Genomic DNA, 22,383 nt, shown 5'->3' with positions numbered 1-22,383 from the left:
TTATAAAGCTATGCTACTACTCTTTCAATGAGAAAGGCAACTGAATCAGGACAGATTAATGTCAATATCTAGAGGCTGAGGTGACCTGTTCATATTCTCAAAATACAAGCTGAGGAGTCAGTGATGTATTCTACTCCTCCACCAAACCCATTTTAAAACGAAGAATTAAAATTTTAGAAGTATGTTGCTGTGGTTCTGTTCGCCGAGCTGGAAGTTTTTGTTGCAAACGTTTCGTCCCCTGTCTAGGTGACATCCTCAGTGCTTGGGAGCCTCCTGTGAAGTGCTTCTGTGGTGTTTCCTCTGGCATTTATAGTAGCCTGTCCCTGCCGCTTCCGGTTGTCAGTTTCAGCTGTCCGCTGTAGTGGCCAGTATATTGGGTCCAGGTCTATGTGTTTGTTGATGGAGTTTGTGGATGAGTGCCATGCTTCTAGGAATTCCGTGGCTGTTCTTTGTTTCGCTTGCCCTATAATGGCAGTGTTGTCCCAGTCAAATTCATGTTGCTTGTCATCTGCGTGTGTGGCTACTAGGGATAGCTGGTCGTGTCGTTTCGTGGCTAGTTGATGTTCGTGGATGCGGATCGTTAGCTGTCTTCCTGTTTGTCCTATGTGGTGTTTTGTGCAGTCCTTGCATGAGATTTTGTACACTACATTAGTTTTGCTCATGCTGGGTATCGGGTCCTTCGTTCTGGTGAGTTGTTGTCTGAGAGTGGCTGTTGGTTTGTGTGCTGTTATATGGACTATGGACAGCCAGGGAATTCCTCGAAGCATGGCACTCATCCACAAACTCCATCAACAAACACATAGACCTGGCAATATATCGGCCACTACAGCGGACAGCTGAAACTGACAACCGGAAGCGGCAGGGACAGGCCACTATAAATGTCGGAGGAAACACCACAGAAGCGCTTCACAGGAGGCTCCCAAGCACTGAGGACGTCACCTAGACAGGGGACGAAACGTTTGCAACAAAAACTTCCAGCTCGGCGAACAGAACCACAGCAACGAGCACCCGAGCTACAAATCTTCTCACAAACTTTGAACACCTACGGGCGAGAGACGCTACGACAAGCCAGGAAATGGGAATCCTGCGCCAACCGCCTAAGCGCCACATACGAACAACTCCGGTTCCTGCATGAATGCCGAAAGAATCGAATCCTTCCACCAAGTGTCAGATACAGACCACCAGTCAACAATCCACAAGCCAGGGACACAGCCAGACAGAACGGACTCAGGATGATCCAGGTAATGATTACAGACGCTCACAACAGACTTCACAGATACAGACAAGAAATTGCGTGCCAAAAGTCGTTAATTTCAAAAACCACTAATCAGGAATGGACCCGGACCATAGAACAGGCTGTCACCATAGGACAGGACTACACACCGCAAAAAAATGGCACTAAAAGAAAAAATGGCCAAACTAACACACAACAAAGAGGACACCACAACACACACCTGGGTTAAAAACCTCTCCCACTGACAGCTCACAGACACGGAAAGAACAATACTGGCCAAGGGACTCAACTACAACCACAGGGACGCCAAGACAGCAGACTTCCTAGCAGCACTAGAATGCACACTCAGGAACAATGGACTGACAGAAGAGACACAACAAACAGTGAGACAAAGTATCGTACCCCTGATAACAAGGAAAAGACAAACACATAACCTCAACACCAAGGAGAGGGAAGCACTAAAATCACTAAGAAACGATAAGAACATAATTATACTACCAGCAGACAAAGGCAGAATGACGGTCATCCTGGACAAAGCAGAGTACATCCAAAAAGCACAACAACTACTTGCAGATACCAACACCTACCAAAAGAGGGAGTTTGACCCCACCCCACAGCTCACCAATAGGATAAACAACACACTGAGGAACCTACAAAAAAACGGACAGATAACCAGGTCGCACCTACAAAGAATGAAACCTGAAAGCAACAACATCCCCAGATTCTATGGACTACCTAAAGTGCACAAACCAGACATCCCACTCAGACCCATAGTATCACTACCAGGGACACCATCACACAAACTGGCTAAAGAACTACAGCAGAAACTGAAACACCTGATCAGCGGATCCAGACACTCTATACAATCAACACAGGAATTCTTGGACATCATCAGAAATATACACATAGACAAGGAAGAAACCATGGTCTCATTTGACGTAACGGCACAGTTCACCTCTATTGACAAAACCCTAGCCAGAGAAACAATAGCCAACCTGCTGAACAGACATAACAGACAACAGGACGTTGAATCCACCAACAAAGACGGCATACTTAAACTACTGGACTTGTGCCTCACAACACACTTCACATTCAACAATCAGATATATGAACAAATCAACGGAACACCCATGGGCTCACCGATCTCGGGACTCATAGCAGAAGCAGTAATGCAAAGGTTAGAACAAACAGTCTTACCACAAATTCAACCTAAACTCTGGGTCAGATACGTTGATGACACCTTTGTAATCATTAAAAACACGTAAATAGAGAAAACACACCGGATCATCAACTCCACACTCACAGGAATCCGATTCACGAGAGAGGAAGAAAAGGACAACCAACTCCCATTCCTGGACGTGAGGGTACAGAGAACACCAAACAGAGAATACTAAGGTACACAGGAAAGCCACACACACAGACCAAGTCCTGAACTATGAAAGCAACCACCCCAATACACACAAACGAAGTTGCATCAAGACACTATTCAAAAGGGCCACAACACACTGCAGCACACCAGAACTGCAAAAAGAGGAAGAGGAACACCTATACAAGGTATTCGCCAAAAACGGATATCCTCGCAATTTCATCAACAGATGCCTAAGGGAAAGACAACAGAACGAGGACATGCCGCAACCCAAAGGACTAGCCACACTACCATACATCAAGAACATCTCTGAAATGACAGCCAGACTACTGCGACCACTAGGACTTATAACAGCACACAAACCAACAGCCACTCTCAGACAACAACTCACCAGAACGAAGGACCCGATACCCAGCATGAGCAAAACTAATGTAGTGTACAAAATCCCATGCAAGGACTGCACAAAACACTATATAGGACAAACAGGAAGACAGCTAACGATCCGCATCCACGAACATCAACTAGCCACGAAACGACACGACCAGCTATCCCTAGTAGCCACACACGCAGACGACAAGCAACATGAATTTGACTGGGACAACACTACCATTATAGGGCAAGCGAAACAAAGAACAGCCAGGGAATTCCTAGAAGCATGGCACTCATCCACAAACTCCATCAACAAACACATAGACCTGGACCCAATATACCGGCCACTACAGCGGACAGCTGAAACTGACAACCGGAAGCGGCAGGGACAGGCCACTATAAATGCCGGAGGAAACACCACAGAAGCACTTCACAGGAGGCTCCCAAGCACTGAGGATGTCACCTAGACAGGGGACGAAACGTTTGCAACAAAAACTACCAGCTCGGCGAACAGAACCACAGCAACGAGCACCTGAACTACAAATCTTCTCACAAACTTTAGAAGTATGTAGCAGGAACCTGATTTTAAAAGTATGTCTGAGATCTCAGCAAGCACCAAAAGTAACATTGAAATCAGGCAGCGGCAACATAGACAGAGCATAGAGGATGTAGGACACATACAAGTCTTTTTTTGCACAATCATTCATTCCTTCCCACTGCATGAATAGCCATATCTACATTTCATGTTGCCCCTCATATGTTTGTCGAGATTTAAATGACTTTCATCTTGTGACATGTAAATCCTGAGCTGTCCCTGTTGCAGGCTGCATTGTTTGTCTTGCTAAAAGGAGAAAGACATTTGTAGCTGGAGATTTGAGTTGGATTGGTGAGATACTAGAGCATATTAAGATTACAAATATGGAGTTTTTGATGTTTTAGTAGTCATAAAAGTCCATAAAACTGTATCTCATTTAGGGTTTAATATCAGAGATATTTAATACTTTGTCAGACATGGTGGAAGTGCCAAATGACTGGCAGATAGCTAACGTGGTTTCTTTGTTCAAGAAGGTATAGACCAGATACTTACTGACCTGTTAGTTCAGCCTCAATGAAAATGAAGTTATTGGAAAATATTCTGAAGGACAGGCTTTATCAACACTTGGAAAAGCTGGGATTGATCAGAGATAGTTAGCATAGATTTGTTAGTGGGAGATCCTGTCTGACTAATTTAATTGAGCTTTTTTCAAAGATGAATACATTTGTTGACAAGGGTCGTACAGTTATCATGGTTTACATGGACTTCAGTAAGACCTTTGACAAGATCTCACATGGATGACTGGTCCAAAAGGCCCACAGGATCCAAGGTAACTGGATCTAAATTGGCTTGCAAATAGAAGGCAAAGGGTGATGGTGGAACAATGTTTCGGTGATTGGAATCTGTGAGGAGGGTGGTCTCAGGCTAGAGTCTGGTATTTATAAACTGGTAAATTGGGAAGAGTGATAGAAGATAGACTTTATTCCTGATAAGAATGAGATAATGCATTTTGGGAGGTCTGTTAAGGGAAGATATGCACAATGAATGGTAGGTCTCTAGAGAGTAGAGAAATAAAGGAAAGTTGGTGTAAAAATCCATAGATCCCTGAAGGTCAGCAGAGGTATCCATGCTGGTGAAGAAAGCATAGGGATGCTTCCCTTCTTTAACCAGACTGGAGAATATGGGAACAAGAAAGTTTTGTTACAACTTTACAAAACATTGGTTGGGCCACAGGTGAAATATGGTGTGTAGTTCTGGTCAGCATGCTATTGGAAGGACGTGATTGCACTGGAGAGAGTGCAAAGGAAATTTGCCAGGGTATTGCCTTGGATGGAAGGTCTCAGTTATGAGAACAGACTGGATGGGCTCGGTTTGTTTTTCCCTGGAGCAGAAAAGACTGTGGAGGTATCTGAAGTATACAAAATTACATGAGGCATAAATTGGGTAGTTTGTGAGAATCTCTTCCCATTGCAGATGTGTTAAAGACCAGACAGCATAGGTTTAAGGTAGGAGTAAGTGGTTTAGATGGGATCCGAGGAAAACGTTTTCACCCAGAGGGTGATAGAAATATGGAATTTGCTGCCTGAGAGGCTGATGGAAGCAGGTATTCTCATAACATTTAAGAAGTACCTGGATAGACACTTAAAATGCAATGGCATAGTAGAGTATGAACCAAGTACAGGTTATTTGAATTTGTATAGTTTGATATTTGATGGTTGGCATAGACATGGTGGACTAAATGGTCTATTTCTGTACTATATGACTCTATGACATTTGCCTTTACCTTCTGTAATGTCAGGCTGCTGACACAAGCTGCTATTCTGGAGTAAACAACATGTAACTGCCTCTCTTCAGTGCCACTGGGCCAAGGACAGGCTTTGTATGACCACTTTGTATGAGAGTGAGACAGTTATTTAAGTTATATTTCTAAAAGCCCAAGTTAATACTTTATATTTTAGACTTTGTAATTTGGAGTGTAGAGAAACAGCTCGCTTTTATATCCCTGGTTTGAGGTGTCTAGAGTAGGAATGTCCATTATGAATTATTACATTCTTGAAAAAATCTTGGAATTAACTATTAAGAAAGAAATAGCAATGTATTTGGAAAATCATGATGTAATCAAACAGGGTCAGCGGGCTTCATGTAAAGGAAGTCATATCTGACTAATTTATTAAAGTTTTTTGAGGAAGCTCAATAGAGTGAATTGAGGAGAATGAGTAGATGTATTGAATTTGGACTTCCAGAGGTACTTCACAAAAGGTTAAGTCATAAAATAAGAGTCCATGGTGTTGGAAGTAATAGGAGAAAGTGAGGACTGCAGATGCTGGAGACCAGAGTTGAAAAGTGTGGTGCTGGAAAAGCGCAAAAGGCCAGGCAGCATCCGAGGAGCAGGAGAATCGATGTTTCAGGCATAGGCCCTCCTTCAGGAATGAGGCTGGTGTGCCAAGCGGGCTGAGATAAAAGGTGGGGGGGGGAATGGACGGAATTTGGGGGAGGGGCACTGGGAATACGGTAGGTGGAAGGAGGTGAAGGTGATAGGCTGGAGAGGGGGTGGGGGCGGAGAGGTTGGAAAGAAGATTGCAGGTCAAGAGGGTGGTGCTGAATCCGGGGGTTGGGACTGAGACAAGGTGGTGGGAGGGGAAATGAGGCAGGTGCTGAGGAAGGAGATGTGGCTGTGGTAGCGAGTCTGTTTCAGGACGTGGCTGAAGAGCTTCAGGGCAGAGGAGATGACCTGAGGGGTGCAGTGAGAGAGGGACTCACTGAGATCCTTATAGAGGGAGGAGGAGAGCTTCTTCAAGGTAAGCATCCTTGCAAGAAGATTCGCAGTAGGTTAAGATCAACTAGGAGAAAGTGAGGACTGCAGATGCTGGAGACCAGAGTTGAAAAGGGTGGTGCTGGAAAAGCGCAGCAGGCCAGGCAGCATCCGAGGAGCAGTAGAATCGACGTTTCGGGCACAAGCCCTTCTTCAGGAATGAGGCTGGTGTGGATACCGAATTGCCAAATGGGCCAGAAATAGCGAGTGGGATAAAAGTGTTATTTTTTAGTTTGGCAATCTGTAACCACTTGGTTTCTACTGGTATCAATGCTGGGTCTCCAGCTGTTTACAATTTTAGTGACTTGGAAGAAGGAATTGAATATTCCATAGCCAAATTTGCAGACAACACAAAAATAAGTGGAAAAGTAAATTACAAAAGGGATACAAACAGTTTACAGAAAGATTTTGTTAGGTTAAGTAAATGGAAGAAAAATTCTTTCCTGGAAGGAAAAATTAAACAAATGTATATAGCCTGATGCTTCTCCTGTGTGATTTTTTTATGATATTTAATTTTATTAAAGCTAAATCTATGAATGTTTATCGGTGTTATGAACAAAAAGAGTTCAGACATCTACAGGAAGCATGATAATGATTTTTGAGATTTAAAAGATTATTTTATTTTGTCACATTTGAGAGGAGGCAAGCTTGTGGAGTCTTTCAATATGTTAGTCTAGATAGGAAGCAAAATGGGTCTGATCTAACTTAAATTCGGCAATTCCATTTAGAGTGTGTTACTTCCCATTCCAGTTTATTACACAAAGTTATTGTAGAAAGGTAATGTTGTTTTTAAAAAGACAGTATAATTTTGAAGCTTAAAGGGTCAATTGAACTAATATTTCAAACAGACTGGACCCGATGGAACAATTACTGCATTAAGGTTAAAGTTTTCACCCCAAAATAGCACTGGTTTTAATGGCAAATAAAAGATCACAAAGTTCACAGAAGGTGTAATACATATCCCTTCATCTCTTCTCTCCTCACTGCCCAAAGCCCCAGACACAGCTTCCAGGTGAAACGGCATTTTACTTGGACTTATTTTCATCTAGTCTACTGTATTTGATGCTTACAATGTGCGTCCAAATGTGGACTAGGTGACTGCTTTGCGGAATTTTCTTCTCAGTCCAGGACCAACGGGCCAGTTGCTTGCTATTTCGATAAACCATCTTGAACCCAAAATAACATTTGAGTTTTGGGCTTGCTACAATATTCCAGAGAAGCTCAATGGCACATCAGAGTATGACATCTTGTCCTTCATTTTCATATCCTCCCACCCTCCCCCACTCGAAGTTTACCCACCTTTGCTCCATTATATTATCAGAAATGAGTTTGTTTCCTAATTATTGCACAATTTTCAGCATTATTCAAGATACAGAAGCAGAGTGTATCCATATGCAGTGAGGCCTGGACATTCAGGCTTGGGCTGATAATTGGCAAATAACATCTATGCCACACAAGTACCAGGCAGTGACCCATGTCTAAAAAGAAACTGGCAATTACCCCTTAATATTCAATGGCATTACCATTGCTGAATCCCTCATGACCAACATCCTGGTGGTTACCACTGTCCAGAAACTGAACTGGACCAGTAATATAAATAATGTAACTACAAGAGCAAGTTATTGGTTGGGAATTCCGTGGTGTGTAACAGATATCCTACCTCTTCTTTGCCTGTCTGCCACCTAGAGGGCACAAATCAAGAATGTTGTGGAATACTTGCCAGGTCGGGAGCAACTCCAACAACACTCGAGCATGTTGGTTTTATCACAACTGGAGTATAGTGTTCTGTTCTGGTCGACACATTATAGGAAGAATGTGATTGCACTGGAGCAAGTGGAAAAGAGATTAACTAGGATGCTCCCAGGTTGGAGGATCTGAGCTAGAAGGAAAATTAGCTTGACGGGGATTATTTTTCTTGGAGCAGTGAAAGTTGAGAAGGGACCCAATAAAGATCTATTAGATTATGAGGGGCACACGAAGGGCAGATAGGAAGGCATTTTGCACATTGGTAGAGGACCAACGGTATACATTTAAAGTAATAGGCACAAGGCTAAGAAAAGAGTTGAAGAGAAATCTTTGATACAATTCTGAATAGTGGTTGAATCAGAAAGTCATGTAAAATGCATTAACGTAGCTTCCAGATGTATGAGCCAAGAGCTGGAAAATGCGATTAGTATAGTTAGAGTTTTGTGGACTGGAGCTGACATGATGGGCTGAATTGCCCTTTTCTGTACTGTAATGTCTTTGAATCAATAAGTTGTTGAGCATTCAGGACAAAGCAGTCTGCTGGATTGGCCCTCCCTCTACCACTTTTGATATTCACTCTCTTCATTACTGATGCATTGTGGACCATCTACCAGCTGCATCAACAGAGCTGATGCGGAGAGCGTCGAGAGTGTCAAGTTTCTAGGAGTGACAATAGCCAACAATCTGTCCTGGACCTCCCACACACATGTGACGGTCAAGAAGACACAACAACCCTCTTCTTCCTCAGGCAGCTTTGAAAATTCAACATGTCCATAAGGACTCTCACCAGCCTTTACAGATGCACCACAAAAAGCATTCTCTCTGGCTGTTTAATGGCCTAGTATGGCAACTGCTCTGCCCAGGAGCATAAGGAAGGTGTGTGCACAGCCCAGACCATCATGGAAGCCAACCTCCCATCCATGGACTCTATTCATATTTCTCATTGGAAAGGCTATCAACATCATCACAGACCCCTCCCACCTTGATAATGCTCTTTTCCAATCTCTTCCATCAGGCAGATGATACAGAAACTTGAACATGCACCAACAGGTTCAAGGAGAGCTTCTTCCCTGCAGCTAATAGTCTACTGAATGGACACCTCTAAGTTCAAATAATGTTGGTCTTGCTTTGTACACCTTCTGTGCAACCATAACCTTGTGTGCCTCGCTCTGTCTAAGCACCCTCTGATCTGTATGTTCGTGTTTGCTATGATCTGTCTGTACTGCATGTAAAACAAACTTTTCACTATATTTAAGTACATGAGGCTATAATAAATCAAATCAAATCAGCTGCACTGTAGTAACTCATAAAGATCTTTTCAACACCAGCTAGAAAGACAGAAGTAGCAGATGCATGGGAATATCATTACTTACAAACTTCCCTGAAAGCCAAACCACCCTGTTCTTTAACTGTCATTGGGTCAGAATTATAAAATTTCCTTCCCAACAGCATTATGTGTTCCATACCTAAGAGCTATAGAGATCATGGAGGCATTTCATCATCACCTTCTCCAAGGTAATAAAAGATGGACAATAAATGTTGGCCTAGCCAGAGATACCCACATCTCATGAACAAGTATAATTCACAAAAGTACACTTATACCTGAGCTGCTGACTGCAATTGTCAATTCAAATTGTCATACCTGGAACATAGGAAGACGGTTGAGATTATTGGGGGTCAGTCATCTCAGCTCCAGGACATCTCTGCAGGAGTTTTTCAGACTAGTGTCCGAGGCCAACCATTTTCAGCTGTTTCATCAGTGCTTTTTGCTCCGTCATAAGGTCAGAAATGGGGATGTTCGCTGATGATTGCACAATATTCAGGATCATTTGTGACTTATCAGATACTGAAGCAGTCCATGTCCAAATTAACAAGATCTGGATAATATCCAGACTTAGGCTGACAAGCGGCAAGTAACATTCGCAATGCACAAATGCTAGGCTATGACTATCACCAATAAGAGACAATCTAATCACCGCCCTTGACATTCAATGATATTACTATCACTGAATCTCGCACTGTCGACATCCTGGAAGTTATAATTGACCAGAAACTTAACAGAAATCACCATATAAGTACAGTGCACCATATGAGAGGATAAGTACACCATATAAGAGCAGGTCAGAGGCTAGGACTACCACAGTGAGTAACACACCTCCTGACATCCCAAAGCCTGTTCACCATCTATAAGGCACATGTCAGGAGTGTGATAGAATACTCCCCAGTTGCTTGGATGAGTGCAACCTCAACAACTTTAAAAAGAAGCTCTTCAGCATCCAGGGCAAAGTAGCCCACTTGATTGGCAATACATCCACAAGCATCCACTTCCTCCACCACCAAAGTTCATCAGCTGCAGTGTTCCCTCCTAAATGGCATTGTGGGTCAACCCACAGCAAGTGGACTGCAGCGATTCAAGAAGGCAGCTTACCACCATCTTCTCAATGGCAACTGAGGACAGGCAATAAATGCTGGCCAGCAAATGGTTCCTACATCCCACAAATGAATTAAGTAAAAACTGATGCTCCTTCCTTAATGTTATCTATCCCCAATGCCTTTAACCTCCTATACCAGTGGCTTGCTAGATGACATTTCTTGCATATTTGTGCTTTCAGATACTCAAGAGCAGGCATGTATGAGGGCAATGGGGATGGGAATGAAAACAAAAAATACATGTCTATGTTGTCTTCAGCATGCACATTGTAACAGATTACAGGAAAAGGATTTGGAAAGGTGCTTAATGGAGGAACATACTGCCTTCAAAAGGTTTAGGGTCTTGTGACTGTGGTCCAATTGTTCCAAGCACTATTATACTTCATGAGGTTCAGCATATGCAGTCATTTCTGCTCCTTCTGTTTGCTGTGGTATCCGTCATGTCCCTGACTCTCTGCACCATCATGGACCTTCTCCCACTTATTACAGTTTCTCCTGTACTTTAATGCTGCACTTTGGATAGTCTCACCAGCAACTAGCATGTGCAAAGATAGGCCCTCAGCTCAGGAATTGGATCAAGCTGCAACTCAGAGCTGATTGCTTGCTCTCTTAATATTTACCTGAGAATTTATTTGGATGCTGACATTATCTTACCTTTATTGCCTTGCCTGTTCAGCTGGAGCTATTAAGCACATACTACATCTGTCTAGACCTGCCTTTTAGCAGAGACACAAGGCCAGCAAGCTTGCCATGGCAGTCACTTAATGGTAAGGTCCTAGAGAGTGTTGCTGAACAAAGAGACTTTGGAGTGCAGCTTCATAGCTCTTTGAAAGTAGAGTCACAAGTCGATCGGGTAGTGAAGAAGGCGTTTGATATACTTTCCTTTATTGGTCAGGGTATTGAGTTCAGGAGTTGGGAGGTCATGCTGCGGCTGTACAGGACATTGGTTAGGCCACTTTTGGAATATTGCGTTTAATTCTGGTCTCCTTCCTCTCGGAAAGATGTCGTGAAACTTGAAAGGGTTCAGAAAAGATTTACAAGAATGTTGCCAGGTTTGGAGGACTTGAGCTATAGGGAGAGGCTGAATAGGCAGGGGCTGTTTTTCCTGGAGTGTCAGAAGCTGAGGGGTGACCTCAAAGATGTTTATAAAGTCATGAGGAGCATGGATAGGGTAAATAGACAAGGTCTTTTCCCTGGGCTGGGAGAGTCCAGAACTAGGTTTAGGGTAAGAGGGGAAAGATATAAAAGGGACCTGAGGGGCAAAATTTTCAAGCAGAGGATGGTGAGTGTATGGAATGAGCTGCCAGAAGAAGTGGTGGAGGCTGGTACAATTGCAACATTTAAAGGGCATCTGGATGGATATATGAATTGGAAAGGTTTGGAGAGATAAGGATCAAGTGCTGGCAAATGGGACAAGATTGGGTTAGGATATCTGGTCGGCATGGATGAGTTGGACCAAAGGGTCTGTTTCCATGTTATACATCTCTATGACTCTAAGTTGGACATGTTGTATGCATTCATGCTCATTCAATCACTAACCACGGGCCATCAACCTATATGGTATAGGCACTGTATGTTTTTCAACCAAATAACCATGTCTCAAAGTCTAAGGGGAATAGTTGCCTCCAATATCAATCCACAGCTTCAACATGGACATTTGGTCGCTCAGGGTAGACAAGGTCTGGTGTTGCTTCTCATATGGGCTGAGAAGGTGAATGTCAGTCACCCTAACACCCTTTTAATTTCTTTCTATCCTAATGTGGGCTGATTTCTCCTGGAATGAGAGAAAAGAAGGTATTGAGAGAGATCTGGCATAGCTATTAGTGTTAGTGCAAGTGGGGAAAGGTGGTGAGTAGGCAGAGCAGAGACACACAAGGTTAGTCATGTGGATAAATTGAATAACTATGAGTGATGAAGCAAGACATTGCAGGCAATAGTTAAAGCAACCATGAATCTTTTGTGGGAGGTGGGTGCAATGTGAACGGAGAGAGAGATTGGTGGCAGTTATCATGGCGGTGCAGAGAACTTCATTGATCTTCTTCTACACTGTTGGACATTCCTGCAAATGGCTAAGACTTCAAGGACCCTGGTGTCTACCTGTTACCAGGCTGACATGGTCTCATGCCTCCTCTCCGTCCTTGTGGAAATGAACAACCCTCCTGCAGTAATTGGGGCTGTTAGCCTGGTCCAAAAAAGGAATCTTGACTGACAGATATAATAGGATTGTCAGGGGTTCTGTTCACTCTAGGAACCACTTCTGAGCTGGCTGGGTCAGTGTCATATACTATGCATCTGAAAATAAAGGGTGACTGTGTGACGGCAAATTGGAGTTGTTTAAGTGGCAACGAGGAAAAAAACACCCCTGAAGAGATTCACTCACCAGAGTCAACTTTGACTTAGGGTAAGCATTTCTCACATCATGCTTTTCTTTGGGAAGCTTGACTCGTTCGAACCTGCTGTCGAAGACTAGAGCCAGTATGTGGAAAGAATGTGCTATTTTTCCAGACAAATGAAATTAGGGCAGACAAAACATAATGTGTAATTCCCCTGACAGCTTGTGGACTCGCAACTATTCAGTTACTTGAAGCCTAAGTTTCCCAAGGCACTAGATACTAAAATCTTTCAGAGTTGATGGATTTAGCTAAGGAATATTATAACTCTAAGCCTTCTCTAATTCTAAGAAGCTGTCAGTTTTACACAGCAGTTCGAAAACCAGGGAATCTGTATCAGGATTTTTGACGAGGTTAAGGTGACTGGCAGAGGCATGTGATTTTGGTCTAACCCTAAGTGAGATGCTAAGAGATTGTTTGGTACATGGGATTATTGATGTAATCATGCAAAAATATATACAAAGAAGCCAAACTTGATTTCAGACATACAGTACAACTGGCTTTATCATTAGAAAATATGGCAAGTGGAGCACATGGCATCCTGACAAAAGTGAACACCCTTCCAGGCTGACTGAACCACTTGAGTGAAGACAATTGCATAGCCTCACTCAGAACATATCCTGAACAGAGGAATTCCAGGTCAGCAAAACCCCAAAACAAAGCCAAGCCTCAGCCAAGCGATTAAAATTTTCTCAAGGATTCAGGCTGGCAGGCCATTGTAGTTGCTGCTGATATGCAGCGAAAGAGCCCCACGAGGTCTGAATTGAGTAAGAGAACTCATAGGCCAGTATCCAAGAGAGTGCATGCCCTGGAAAATCCACCTAGAGCTGGTTTCAAACAGTTAGCAACATCCAAATCAGAACCAATCGAAATAAATTGTCAGCTATTACAAGGGGGCATAGCTTTAAATTAAGGGGGGTAGGTATAGGACAGATGTTAGGGGTAGATTCTTTACTCAGCGAGTCGTGAGTTCATGGAATGCCCTGCCAGTAGCAGTGGTGGACTCTCCCTCATTATGGGCATTTAAGCGGGCATTGGATAGGCATATGGAGGATAGTGGGCTAGTGTAGGTTAGGTGGGCTTGGATTGGCGCAACATCGAGGGCCTGTACTGCGCTGTATTCTTCTATGTTCTATGTTCTATAAACATCTGATTAAATGGTCACCCAGTTCTATTGGAGGTTGATGCCAGTGTGGCTACATTAGTAATTGCAGAACATGTCTTTACCAAAATTCACTCTAGACTCCAGCTCTTAAGTTTGCATAAGACCTTAAGCAGGCTGAGAATCTATACTGGGAACCCCTACAAATTAAGGGTACAACTTTGGTTCTGGCTTCTTATGAGAAGCAATTGATTCAGTTACTGCTGGTTTTATGGGGTGACATTGGTTGAGAAAGTTTCAACTTGATTGGCTCAGAATTTTTAAATTAGAAAACAGCTGCCTGAGTGAAGTCCTAATTAAATACCCAGAGGTTTTTCAGGAAGGTCTAGGAACTGTCAAAGAGGCCAAGACCACCTTACATTTTGATCAAGAAGCAATTCTACAATTCTGCAAGGCTCAGCCAGTGCTATTTGACTTATGTGCAATAGTGGCAGAAATCAAGATGCTGGAAAGCGAAGGAATCATCAGAGCAGTCTAGTTTGCAGAATTGGCAGCACCAGTCATAGTGATTGCAAAGGCTTGGTTTGTCTTTGTGAGGATTTGAAACAAACTGTAAACTGCTTTTTGCAGCTCAATAAATACCTAGTCCCTCGCAAAAATGGGAGGGGGAAGGTTCTTCATGATGCTGAACAATGCACTATGTATACCTACACTTGCAATTAGATGAGATTCCCAGAAGTATGTGACAATTAATACCCTAAAGCATTTGTACCAATATATGAGGCTTTTGAGATATCATTTTCTAACAGATGATGGAACACATTTTATAAGGTCTACCCCAGGTCACCATTAAGTGGGAAGACCAATATAGTCATGGATTGCATACAGTGTGGAAGGAGACCATTTGCCTCATTGTGTCTACACCGATCCTCTGTATAGCATCCTACCAAGACCCCAACCTATCCCAGTAACCTCACATTTATCCCAGCTAGTTTACCTAACCTGAAGATCTTTGAACTGTGGGATGAAACTGGAGCACACAGTGGAAACCCATGCAGACATGGGGAAAATGTGCAAACTCCACAGAGACTGGAATTGAACTTGCATCTCCAGTGCTGTGCGGCAGCAGTGCTAACCACTGAGCCACCACATCACCCCATTTTAGGCAAATGTCATTGATAGCTATAGCGAGCTGCTGTCACTGCACTTCTCAACACTGTTTGGTAGAGCTGCTGACCCTCTGTGTGAAGAGAATTTCTCTCCTACAGCCCATTTCCTAAATTAGTGACAGCAGCATGGCATCCCAAACTCTGAAGTACACTGTCTTGCCTGTGACAATGTTTTCCAATGGCACCTAATCAATGTGAGCACGGCAACAGCCAGTTTTCACTTTCCCTTTAAGAGGTATACATGTTTTTAAATACTGCAAGCTAGCTTTAAGTACGTAGTAACCTTGTATGAACTTTATTTGCCTGCTGAGACTTACAGCAATATGTTTAATGCTGGGCTGCTCTCCACAATCATGAAATTCATCACATGTCTGCATCACATCAATTCAGCTAGGATAATTGCTAATTGCAATCTTCATCTCCAAAAATTTGAAGGCTGTCCAGTTTATTCTGTAGAGATTCCAGTCCTAGGGAAAACCAGGATAGACTTGCATCTATTGAAAAATCTTTACAACACACTGAAATGTCAAAGCATTTTGCAGCTAAACAACTACTTACGAAATGTGTTCACAATAGTAATGCAAGGAATCCAGCAGCAAATTTATGTAAGCAAGCTCCAGTTACATACTATAATTATATTACTTGAGGGATAAATATTGAGCAGGAGACCAGAGAGATCTGCCCTGCTCCTCTTCAAAATAGTGCCATGAAATTTTCATATTCACCTGATGGACTTGGTTTTCTTTGCTATGTGAAAGACACCTCTATTATTTCAGAGCTGCTTTATGTTTGATGGATTTTTAGTCTAGATTACATGTTGAAGTTTCCTTGGTTTGAACATTTTTTGAACCAGGGCAGAGATGATATGTTTGAGCAGAGGTGGGAACCAGGTGTAACATTGATATTGCAATTGGCACATCTCTTTAGCTTCTTCATGTCGATCCCCTCATCAGTGATTTTCAATTAGTGTTGTCTGATGTAAATAGTCAACAAACTCAAATAACTTTAATGTTCAGTTCTCAAACATATGGACACAGTATACTGCTAGCACAATCTGAGTGCTTATAGCATTCCATAATGGCAAGAAATTTAGCAGTTCATGGAACTCCATGAAAGCTGAAATATGACAGCAGTCCAGTTAACCTAATTAGTCCATTTCTCATTTGCCGTATAAGTCAAACCAATAGATCTCAAAGTAAAGCCAGCAGAACTTGAGTGACCTAGACTGGCTTGACTTTAATTTTCAGTTGGAGCAGACACATTTGTAAGAGCAGGCAGCAGACAAGAAAGTTAACATTTTGGAGAATATTTAGCCAATGGACTTCTTTTTCTCTAAAGGAATCGGGTTAGCTCAGTTGGCTGGATTGTTTGTTTACTGAGCAGTATGATGCCAACAGTGTGGGTTCAAATCCTGTCACTGGTTTGAGGTTACCATGAAGGACTCTCCATCGTGGGTGGCACAGTGGTTAGCACTGCTGCCTCACAGCGCCAGAGACCCGAGTTCAATTCCTGCCTCAAGTGACTGACTGTGTGGGTTTCGTCCAGGTGCTCCGGTTTCCTCCCACAGTCCAAAGATGTGCAGGTCAGGTAAATTGGCTATGCTAAATTGCCCATAGTGTTAGATGAAGGGGTAAATGTATGGGTGGGTTGCGCTTCGGCGGGTCAGTGTGGACTTGTTGGGCCGAAGGGCCTGTTTCCACACTGTAAGTAATCTAATCTAGTAATCTAGTTCATCCTGAAGTAAAATATTGTATCAAATCAATTTTCTAAACCTTTTGTTGTACTTCTAGTGATCCCTTGATGGGATTATATTTATGATTGTTTGCCACTTGAGGCCAGAGGGTAGGCACTACTGTGACAATGTCACTTACTCTCAGACTAAAATTACATCAGAGTTGTATCAATCTCTCAAGACCCAAAAGCTGCTTTCCATGGAAACAATGACTGATAAGATTGAGAATCACTTCCACAAGGCAGCCAACAAGTATCAACACTAAGTGTTAGCTTGCAATTTTAATAAATAGGGTACGAAAGGGGAGACATAGGGGCTCACTGTCTGCTTTTCCAGCATCATCCACCCAAAGACTTTCCACAGAAAACAGAATCATCATTTCCTTTGTGTTATGAGCTGTCTTTTTTTAAGAAGATTGCAGACAATATTATTGCCTGCTCGTAGCCATGAATTGTTTTCAAATTGGAATTGAAATGGCAGCAAATGCCAATACAAATCATAATGGATTACTACCAAAATGAAACAAGAAACTACATATCATGTCAAGTTTTTATTGAGGTCAAGTCATACGAGTCTGTAATTGACAGAACACTCACCATAATAGGCACAAGCCAAAGGCCAAGTGAAATCTCTTGGACATTAATTGAAAACCTTTGAAGCACTTCACTGCGGACAGGAAAGGTTGGAAATTATACTGAGTACAGCACTTTTTTGTTGATCCAGCTAATGATACCTACCCATATCAACAAGGAATGCCTGAATTTGATTTTAAAATTAATTTTCTTGTTTTCAAATCCCTCCACAGCTTTATTCCTCCTTATCACTGATCACCTCCAGTTCTATTCTGTATTTTTCCAATCCTGGCCTCGTGGATACATCCAATTTTAATTGCTTCTTCATTGGCATCTGTGCCTTTAGCTACCTTGACCCTAAATTCTAGAATTCTCCCAGTAAGAAAATAAATCTTTTAGTTCAGGGTAACCACTCACCTCAGCGGAAGTTATTTTTAGTCTGTGGGGCTTCCAAACTAGGAGTTTATGTCAAAGTCTTTAAATTGTTAAAACAGTTAAGGTTTAAGGCCATCAGAATTATGAAAGGTTCACGCTAATAGACCTGGAAAGGAATTGTAAACAAGAAATGGCTGTGCAATTAAGGGAAAGAAACAGGGAAAATTCAGTTAAGTAAGGATGAAGGAAACTAAGGTAGAAGGGGCATTTCTCTGGAATTGCATATCTGAGAAAGACTAAAATGAGAAACAGGTGGAAGCATAAATTTGTTGTTTGTTTTAGGATATTTATGTCCAAGAGCATTTTTTTCTTTTGTGTAGTAAATTAATGATCAGTTAAAGAAAATCTGCAGCCTTGTATGATGTATATTTCAAGAATAAAACACCATGGTAACCAACAGCAAAAAATAAATGTGATCTATGAAGTCTGGTATCTTTCTGGGATTTTAATATCCAAAATTACATCGGCTGGGATCGTAAGAAAGTAAAGAAGCCTTTGGGGAAATAGTGACCATAATATGATGCAATTTTACATTACATTTGAATTCTACCTTCCAAATCTAGTGTTTGTGACCATGTGACCAAAACATATTGGAGCAGAATTAGGACATTTGGCACATTGGGTCTACTCCATCATTTAATCATGGCTGATTCCTCTACCCCTATTCTCTAGTCTTCTCCCTGAAATATTTGATCCCCTTACTAATTAAGAACATATCTATCTGTCTTAATGTTCCAAATGCTTTCTGACCAGACCCTTGTAAAGCCTCAGCAGTACATCTCTGCTCTTGTATTCCAGTTCTCTTGAAATGAATGCTAACCTTGCATTGCTTTCTACTCCCATCCTGCCCCCTGTAAAAACGCCATCCCATTCTCCCAATTCCTTCGACTCCGCCGCATCTGCTCCCAGGAGGACCAATTCCAAAAACGCACAACCCAGATGGCCTCCTTCTTCAAGGACCGCAATTTCCCCCCCGACGTGGTCGATGATGCCCTCCACCGCATCTCTTCCACTTCCCGCTCCTCTGCCCTTGAGCCCCGCCCCTCCAACCGCCACCAGGACAGAACCCCACTGGTCCTCACCTACCACCCCACCAATCTCCATGTACAGCGTATCATCCGCCGTCATTTCCGACCTCCAAACGGACCCCACCACCAAGGATATATTTCCCTCCCCTCCCCTATCAGCATTCCGTAAAGACCACTCCCTCCGTGACTCCCTCGTCAGATCCACACCCCCCACCAACCCAACCTCCACTCCCGGCACCTTCCCCTGCAACCGCAGGAGGTGCAAGACTTGCGCCCACACCTCCCCCCTCACCTCCCTCCAAGGCCCCAAAGGAAACTTCCATATCCGCCACAGATTCACCTGCACCTCCACACACATCATCTATTGCATCCTCTGCACCCGATGTGGCCTCCTCTATATTGGGGAGACAGGCCGGCTACTTGCGGAGCGTTTCAGAGAACACCTCTGGGACACCCGGACCAACCAACCCAACCACCCTGTAGCTCAACATTTCAATTCCCCCTCCCACTCCACCAAGGATATGCAGGTCTTTGGACTCCTCCATCGTCAGACCACAACAAAACGACGGGTTGGAGGAAGAACGCCTCATCTTCCGCCTAGGAACCCTCCAACCACAAGGGATGAACCCGGATTTCACCAGTTTCCTCATTTCCCCTCCCCCCACCCTGTCTCAGTCAAATCCATCGAATTCAGCACCGCCTTCCTAACCTGCAATCTTCTTCCCGACCTCTCCGCCCCCACCCCAGTCTGACCTATCACCCTCACCTTGACCTCTTTCCACCTATCACATTTCCGACGCCCTTCCCCCAAGTCCCTCCTCCCTACCTTTTATCTTAGCCTGCTGGACAAACTTTCCTCATTCCTGAAGAAGGGTTTATGCCCGAAACGTCGATTCTCCTGTTCCCTGGATGCTGCCTGACCTGCTGCGCTTTTCCTGCATCACATTTCCAGCTTTGCTTTCCTAACAACCAACAAAACCTATAAGTTAACCTTAAGAGAATCCTGAACTTGGACTCCCAAGTCCCTTTGAGCTTCAGATTTCTGAAGTCTTTCCCATTTTAGAAAATACACCTCTGGGCAGCACAATGGCTCAGTGGTTGGCACTGCTACCTCTCAGCGCCAGGGACCCGGGTTCAATTCACGCTTCGGGCAACTGTCTGTGTGGAGTTTGCACATTCTCCCCCGTGTCTGCATGGGTTTGCTCCGGTTTCCTCCCACAGTCCAAAGATGTACAGGTCAGGTGAATTGACTATGCTAAAGTGTGAGGTGCATTAGTCAGCGATAAATATAGGGAATGAGTCTGGATGGGTTACTCTTTGGAGGGTCGGCGTGGACTTGTTCGGCTGAAGGGCCTGTTTCCACACTGTAGGGAACCTAATCTCTATTAAAATCAAAGTTTATCACCTCACACTTTCCTGCATTGTATTCAGTTGCCATGACTTTCACCACTCTCCTTGCCTGACCAAGTCTTTCTGAAGCCTCCATGCCTCCTCAACGCTACCTGTTTCTCCATCTATTTTTGTGCCGTTTTCAAAATTAACAGCAATGCCCACAGATCTTTTGTCACAGGGATAGTTGTGGCCCTAACACTGACCCCTAGGGAACTCCATTAGTCACTGGCTGTCACCGTGAAAAAGACTCCTTTATCGCTACTTTCTGCCTTTTGCCAATCAGCCAATCCTCAATCCGTGCCAGAACCTTGCCCCTAACACCATGGGCTTTTATTTAGAAGCACCCTATGAAAGGCTTTCTGAAAATCCATATAGTTCACATTCCTTTATCTAACTTGCTCATTACCATCTCAAAGAATTCTAACAGATTTGTCAAGAATGACCTCCCCTTGATGAAGCTGTGCTAACTCAGCCCTATTTTACCATGCACTTCCATAATCCTAATGAAGGGCTTATGCCTGAAATGTCGACTCTCCTGCTCCTCAGATGCTGCCTGACCTGCTGTGCTTTCCCAGCACCACACTTTTTGACTTCCATAATCTCATTTTGATTAATGGACCCTAGTGCTTTACCAATGACTGAGGTCATGCTAATGGTGTGTAGTTTCCTGTCTTATGCCTCCTTCCCTTCTTAAATAGGGCTGTTACATTAGATATTTTCCAGGTCTCCGGAACCCTCACTAACTCCAGTGATTCCTGAAAGATAATCACCAAAGCCTCTACAATCTCTTCAGCTGTATCAAAGAATGCCTACAGTGTGGAAACAAGCCATTCAGCCCATCGAGTCCAGAGCGACTCTCCAAAGAGGATCGCACCCTGGATATCCTACACATCCCTGGACACTTTTGACAATTTAGCATAGCCAATCCAGCTATCCCATAAGACCATAAAACATTGGAGCAGAAATTAGGCCATTCAGTTCATTGAGTCTGCTTCACCATTTGATCATGGTTGATAGATTTGTCAAATCCATTATTATGTTTTCTCCCTCTAACCTTTGATCCCCTTAGCAATCAAGAACGTATCTATCTCTGTTTAAAATATACTCAATGATCTGACTTCCACAGCCTTTTGTGACAATAAATTTCACAGATTCACCATTCTCTGGCTAAAGAACTTCTTCCTTATCTCTGTTCTAAACAGTCTTCCCTTTACTCTGAGGCTGTGCTCAAAGGTCCTCATCTCTCCTGCCAATGAAAACATCTTCCCTACGTCCACTCTGTCCAGGCCATTCACTAATCTGTAAGTTTCAATCAGAACTCCCCTCATCCTTCTAAACTCCATAGAATATAATCCCAGGATCCTCAAACATTCCTCATCTGTTAAGCTTTTCATTCCTGGGATCATTCTCGGGAACCTCCTCCCGACCTGATCCAGGGCCAATACTTTCCTCCTGAGGAATGGTTCCCAAATGTGCTCACGATATTCTAAATGTGGTCTGTAAGGTCACCCCTCAGCCTCCAACACTCCAGGGAAAACAGCCCCAGCCTAGGCAACCTCTCCCTATAGCTCAAAGCCTCCAACCATGGCAACATCCTTGTAAATCTTTCCTGAACCCTTTCAGGTTTCATAACATCCTTCCAATAGGAAGTAGACCAGAATTGAACGCAATATTTGAAAAGTGGCCTAACCAATGTCAGCTGCAACATGAGCTCCCAACTCCTGTACTCAATACTCTGACCAATAAAGGAAAGCATACCAAACACCTTCTTCACTATCCTATCTATCTGCGACAACACTTTCAAGGAACTATGAATCTGCACTCCAAGGTCTCTTTGTGGTTTATAAAATCTTGAGGGACACGGATAAATATATAGACAAAGTTTCTTCGCTGGGGTGGGGGAATCCAGAATTAGAGGGCATAGATTTAGGGTGAGAGGGAAAGATATAAAAAAGACCTAAGGGGCAACTTTTTCACGCAAAGGATGGCCAGAGAGCTGCTGGAGGAAATGGCGGAGGCTAGTACAATTGCAACATCTAAAAGGCATCTGGATGGGATGTGAATAGGAAGG

Source organism: Chiloscyllium plagiosum, unplaced genomic scaffold (genome assembly GCF_037043375.1).
Source record: "Chiloscyllium plagiosum isolate Xiang-an unplaced genomic scaffold, Cpla_swu_hap1 HiC_scaffold_4, whole genome shotgun sequence".
Taxonomy (NCBI): Eukaryota; Metazoa; Chordata; class Chondrichthyes; order Orectolobiformes; family Hemiscylliidae; genus Chiloscyllium; species Chiloscyllium plagiosum.
This window is presented reverse-complemented; position numbering follows the sequence as displayed.